Source organism: Meriones unguiculatus, chromosome X (assembly GCF_030254825.1).
Source record: "Meriones unguiculatus strain TT.TT164.6M chromosome X, Bangor_MerUng_6.1, whole genome shotgun sequence".
Taxonomy (NCBI): domain Eukaryota; kingdom Metazoa; phylum Chordata; class Mammalia; order Rodentia; family Muridae; genus Meriones; species Meriones unguiculatus.
This window is the reverse complement of record NC_083369.1, coordinates 24,702,387-24,709,137: the sequence shown is the minus strand read 5'-3', so window position 1 is coordinate 24,709,137 and position 6,751 is coordinate 24,702,387. Positions and strand designations below refer to the sequence as shown.

The 6,751-nt window shown below is 40.7% G+C and overlaps 1 pseudogene; it reads right to left on the bottom strand.

The window, feature by feature from the left end:
• Positions 1-5,241: 5,241 nt before the first annotated feature.
• Positions 5,242-6,014, bottom strand: LOC110539307 (proliferating cell nuclear antigen-like; annotated as a pseudogene).
• Between the last annotated feature and the right edge of the window lie 737 nt (positions 6,015-6,751).

Below are 6,751 nucleotides of genomic sequence, written 5' to 3'. Positions count from 1 at the left end.
AGCTAGAACTTCAAATACTATGTTGAAGAGATATGAAGAGAATGGGCAGCCTTGTCTTGTCCCTGATTTCAGTGGGATTGATTTAAGTTTCTCTCCATTGAGTTTGATATTGGCTATAGGCTTGCTGTATATTGCCTTTACTATGTATATGTACGCTCCTTGAATCCCTAATCTCTCCAAGACTTTAAACATGAATGGATGTTGGATTTTGTCAAATGCTTTTTCAGCATCTAAGGAGATGATCTTGTGGTTTTTCTCCTTCAGTTTGTTTATATGGTGGATCACATTGATGGAATTCTGTATATTGAACCACCCTTGCATGCCTGGGATGAAGCCTACTTGGTCATGGTGGATGATATCTTTTATGTGTTCTTGGATTTGGTTTGCCAGTATTTTGTTGAGTATTTTTGCATCAATGTTCATAAGAGAGATAGGACTGAAGTTCTTTTTTTTGTTGGGTTCCTGTGTGGTTTAGGTATCAAAGTGACTGTGGATTTGTAGAATGAGTTTGGTAATATACCTTCTGTTTCCATTTTGTGGAATACTTTGAGGAGTATTGGTGTTAGTACTTCTTTGAAGGTCTGGTAGAATTCTGCACTGAAACCATCTGGCCCAGGTTTTTTTTTTTTTTTTTTTTTTTTTTTTTTTAGGGGAGACTGTTAATGACTGCTTCAATTTCCTTGAGGGTTAAGGGATATAGGGCTATTCAGTCTTTCTACCTGATCTTGACTTAATGTTGATAGATGGACTCTATCAAGAAAATTGTCCATTTCATTTAGGTTTTCAAATTTTGTGGCATATAGGCTTTTGTAGTATGACCTAATGATTGTTTGGATTTCCTCCATGTCTATAGTTATGTCACCCTTTTTATTTCTGATCTTGCTGATTTGGATAGATTCTCTCTGCTTTTTAGTTAGTTTGGCTAAAGGTTTGTCTATCTTGTTGATTTTCTCAAAGAACCAGCTTTTTGTTTCATTGATTCTTTGTATAGTTTTATTTGTTTCTAATTGATTGATTTCAGCCCTGTGTTTGATTATTTCCATCTGTCTGCTCCTCTTGGGTGTATCTGCTTCTTTTTTTCTAGGGTTTTCAGTTGGGCCATTTAGTTGCTTGTATGTGATGTTACAAATTTCTTCTTGAAGGCACTTAATGCTATGAATTTTCCTCTGAGCTCTGCTTTCAATGTGTCCCATAAATTTGGGAATGTTGTGCCTTCACTTGCATTGAATTCTAGGAAGTCTTTAATTTCTTTCTTTATTTCTTCCTTGACCCAACTGTCATTGAGTAGCAAGTTGTTCAGTTTCCATGTGCGTGTCAACTTTTTGTTATTTCCATTGTTGTTGAGGTCCAGCTTTAGTCTATGGTGGTCAGACAGAATACAAGTGATTATTTCAATCTTCTTGTATCTGTTGATGCTTGCTTTGTGACCAACTATATGGTTTGTTTTGGAGAAGGTTCCATGAGGTGCTGAAAAGAAGGTATACTCTTTTGAGTTTGGGTGAAAAGATCTGTAGACATCTATTAGGTCCATTTGATTTAGGGACTCTGTAAGTGCCTTTATTTCCCTATTTGGTTTCTGTCTAGTTGATCTGTCCCTTGATAAGAGTGAGGTGTTGAAGTTTCCCACTATTAAGGTATTAGGATCAATGTGTGATTTAAGCTTTAATAATGTTTTATTTATGAATGTAGGCGCTCTTGTATTTGAGGCATAGATGTTCAAAATTGTGATGTCCTCTTGGTGGATTTTTCCTTTGATGAGAATATAGGGGCCCTCCTTATATTTTTTGATTAATTTTGTTTGAAAGTCTATTTTATTAGATATTAAGATGGCTACTCCAGCTTGTTTTCTGGAACCATTTGCTTGAAAAATATTTTTCCAGCCCTTTACTCTGAGGTAGAGTTTATTTTTGTTACATAGGTATGTTTCTTGGATGCAACAGAATGTTGGATCTTGTTTCTGCAACCATTCTATTAGTCTGTGTATTTTTATTGGGGAGTTGAGTCCATTGATGTTGATAGATACTAGTGACCAACAATTGTTACTTTCTTTTGATGTGGGGTTGGTGGTGTTGCTGAGTTTCATTGCCTGTATTTTTTTTTCTTGTGTAGTTATCTATTTCCTCTGTTTCCTTAGATGTAGTTGTTTTCTTTGGGTTGGAATTTCCCTTCTAGTAACTTCTGTAGAGCTGGGTTACTGTGTAGATATTGTTTAAATTTGGTTTTGTCATGGAATATTTTAACTTCTCCATCTATGTTGATTGAAAGTTTTGCTGGGTATAGTAGTCTGGGTTGGCATCTGTGGTCCCCTAAGGACTGCATGTTGTCTGTCCAGGCCCTTCTGGCTTTCATAGTTTTTGTTGAGAAATCTGGTGTGATTCTGATAGGTCTATCTTCATATGTTACTTGGCCTTTTTCCCTTGCTGCTTTTAATTTTTTTTCTTTGTTTTACAGATTCAGTGTTTTGACTATGATGTGACATGAAGAATTTCTTTTCTGGTGTAGTCTATTTGCTGTTCTGCAGGCCTCTTGTATGTTTATGGACATCTCTTTCTTTAAGTTGGAAAAATTCTCTTCTATAATTTTCTTGAAAATATTTTCCAGACCTTGGAGCCTGAAGTCTTCTTTTTCATCTACTCCTATTATTCTTAGATTTTGTCTTTTCATGGTGTCCTTGATTGGATGTTTTGTGTTTGGAACTTTTCTGATTTTATTTTTTCTTTGAGAGACGTGTCAATTTCTGCAAGTGTGTCTTTGGCACCTGAGACTCTCTCTTCCATCTCTTATATTCTGTTGGTGATGCTTACCTTTGTAGTTCCTGATCTTTTCTCTATGTTCTCCAGCTCCAGGTTTTTCTCTATTTGTGTTTTCTTTATTGATTCTAATTCTGTTTATGTCTTGCACCATTTCCTTCATCTGATTGAATGTGAAGTCGTGCTTTTCAATGATGGCTTCTATTTTTTTTTGTCTGTTTCCTCTCTATATATCGCTAATTGTGCCTCTACTTTTTTGGCTGTATTTCCCTGTATTACTTTGAGAGCTTTGTTCATTTCTTCTTTATTTGCCTTCATTTGTGTAGATATTTCTTTGAGAGCTTTGTTCATCTCCTCTTTGTTTACTTCAATTTTTGTGGTCATTTCTCTGAGAGCTTTATTTATTTCCTCTTTGTTCATATTGATTTCTGTGGCTATTTCTTTGAGGGCTTTGTTCATTTTGTCTTTATGGGCCTCTAATAGCTTGAAAAACATAGTTTTAAAGTCTTTTTCTTGTGTATCTAGTGAATTGAAGTGTTCATTGATTTGTGGGGTTGTTGGTGAAGCCATAATGTCCTGATTTTTTGGGATGAGTTCTTACGTCTGCCTCTGGCCATCTGGCTATCTATATCTCTCACTGTTTGCTCCTGGAGTTTGTAGATCAGGCTAAGATTGTCTCTTTCTGTTTTCTGGACTGTTTATTCAGGAAGATGAGAGAGGTTCACTGGTTTGGGAGTGTGCGTTGTGGTTTCAGTTTTACCTAAGTAAGGAATGTGATGCTGGCGCTATTTGCATGGGCTTTTAGCAGGCACAGTGTGCATACGCAGATTCTCTGACTATTGCAGTGGCCTGCAGGCCACTAGTATGCAGCTCTGTCTGGGATCCAGGGATTGTTTGCCTGGATTTCACTGGTAGTCCCAAAAGGCAGAGGCTTCAGCGTTGGGGTCACTATCCCAAGAATCTCTATGGTGCCCACACTAGGGGTGTGGGTGGCAGGGATCTCTTGTATGGTTGCTTATGTAGAGAGGCCCTGGGTCTGGGGCAAACACTCCCTAGAAGGCACACTCACTCCCTTTCAGGACTGGTTGGATTGCACAGGGATTCCCCTTGCTCTCTACTCTCTGATTTGATCCTGCTGGGGCAAATGCGGGCTAACAGTCACCTCTGTGGCACTGTAGCAGCAGGACTCGGTGTCCACCTGCACTGTGCCCTGCCTCTCTGACCTTCCCCTCCGCCAGGGAAGGCTTATGGTGGCTGGTCCAAGGGTAGCACCAGAAAGAGTTGGGTTGAGTGTCCTCAATCCCAGATCCTGGGCCCAGATCTCTCTGCGAAAAGGTGCCTGGTGCTAGCGCATATGTCATATGTCGGGCAGTTGCAGGAGAGTACCAGGTAGGGTTGAGTGTCTTCAGATCCAGAACTCAGGTTTCTCTGCCAGGGGCTGCTGGGTGAGCTGGAGAGGGGGTGCTGTGGGCTGTGGCAGGCTGCCTCTCTGTTCTTCCACTCTGACCTTCCTCTCTGCTATGGCAAGCTTATGGTGGCACTCTCAGGGGAGTGCCAGGAGGGGTAGGGACTTCTCAGTCCCTGATCCTGAGTCGGGGGTTTCTCTGCCGGGGGGGGGCGCCGGTGCTAGGACTTGGTTCTAGAACTTATTGCGCTGGACCCGGGAGAGTGTCAGGACATGTTGAATGACCACAGTCCCAGATCCCAAGCTGAAGTTTGTTTGCTAGGGGCAGCTGGCAGCAATGGGGTCCAGGCACTGTGAAGCTGCTGTGTGCTTCTCTATCCTTCTGCTCTGCCAGGGCAGAGTTATAGCAGTGTGCTGAAAGGACTGGTTTTACTCAGCCCCAGATCTGAGGGGTTTTTTTTTTTTTTTTTTTTTTTTTTTTTTTTGGTGGAAGCTGCAGCTTTCACTGGGGCTGAAGTAGAGACAGTGTGGTCTGTGGTGGGTTCTGCTGGCCGCCTCCTGCTTCCTCCAAAGAGGGAGTAAGGAGTTGGATACGGGAAGTGCCTAGGGATCACCTCCCTGGGTGTCTCCTCCTGGAAAAGTCAGCCGTGACCTGATTCTAGATGGACTCAGTTCATAGTTAGTCTTTTTCTTCCTGGAAGCCTAGATAACTCTGTTCAGGATTGATCAGCCCCTTCACTCACCAATTTCGGCATTGCAGTTCCTTTGCCCTTCAGCTAAGGTGCACACTAGCCGTCATCATCTTCTTCCGCCACAGAAAATATTTTCTTAAAAGTGCATTTAACATCAAGATCCTTTTGTTATAAAAATCATCAGTATTTCCAATGCAGAAATATTTAACAAAACCAGCTTATACTTGGAAATTTACTCTTTAATCAAATTATGGAGAGAAAAAATTACGTCGTTTATAGACGATGTCTACATATGTATTCAGGTACAAACTTGGTGACGGAAAAGGCTTCAGAACATGCTGGCATCTCAGAAAACAGTTCTCAAAGACTTAGTTTTCTTAGATTCTAGCAAGGCCTAAGACACTTCTTCATCTTCGATCTTGGAAGCTAAATAATACTTTGAGTGTCCCATGTCAGCAGTTTTATACTCTAGAACAAGGGATACATCTGCAGGCATACTGGGTGTTAATATGAAAAAGTTCAGGTACCTCAGTGCAAAGGTTACCTGAACTGGCTCATTCATCTCTCTGGTTACAGCTTCTTCTCTTTGTCAGCACTAATTGTTATTGACAACTTGTTTCCATTTACATGCTCTCTGCTTGTGGAAAACTTCACCCAGTTCTTTTCACAGGATATCACAGCACCATCTCCAGTATAGCTAAGATCTCACCATATAGGTGCAAATTCACCAGAAGAAGCATCTTTACTGCACAACTGTACTCTTGTTCTGGAATTCCAAGTTGCTCAGCTTCTAAGTCCATTAACTTCATTTTATAGTCTGAAATTTCTCTTGATTTAGTGCTTCAAAATCCTAGTTCTGAGGTATCAGCTTTGTCTTCAACCCTTAATGTAATTATGTCTTCATTACCATAACATTTTAATATTTTGGTCATGCTGATGAGGTTCACACTCAGAGACCAGGTTGTGGTTGCAGTAGTATGTGCTGAAGATTTCAGAGCTGGGGGGTTGTGGAGGTGGTCACCAAGAAGCTATACTATGCAGTGAGTCTATTTTCAGCAGGTTCACACCACACAAGCTGTTGTCCCAGCAGGCCTTGTTAATGAGGTCTTCGAGTACCTCTAATACCTTCTTCAGGGTGGAGCCCTGAATCAAGCATGCATCACACATGGTGACAGAATTGACACAACTAGAAGCTGGAGACTGACAGAAGCAAGGTCTGGCTGCTAAGGTCTTCTGGGTCCAGATGTAGAAATGACAATGGATAGCCAACTTGGACTTTTAAAATGTGAAATTTTAAAGGACTGTGGGAATTTTGAAGGCCAAAGAGATGGTTTCATGGTTAAAAGCATGGACTGCTCTTGCAGAAAACCAGAGTTTGACTTCCAGTACCAATTTCTGATGCCTTGAACACATGTGCACACACCCTCATACAGACATACACATATTTAAAAGACAAATAAATCTTAAAAGAGATTGTGGAATGAGAAGACTAGGGAGGCTGGCCACAAACCTACTCCAGCATCTCTGTTCACCAAGACTCAGTTCTCAGAGTCTTCCCAAGCACTGCAACAGACCACCAGCTGCATCCTCCTCTCCTCCACCCAGGCCCATGGAGCTTGTGGATCCCACAGACAATCCTCCCTCCTAGCATTCCTTCCCTACTTCATCTATTTCCCAATCCCTAAAACATCTTTTTAGACCCACAAACACTTTACAACTTGCATTTACCAACTGAAAACCTATTTAGACCCCCCAATCTCCCTTAAATTTACTAAATTTGAAACATCTTTTTAGAGAGTCTTTCCTTTGTAACTTTCATTTACCAACCTTGAAATATCTTCCTAGACCCTCAAACAATTTTTTAGATCCTCATAATTTAAACTTTTATATCCTCAGGTCTTATA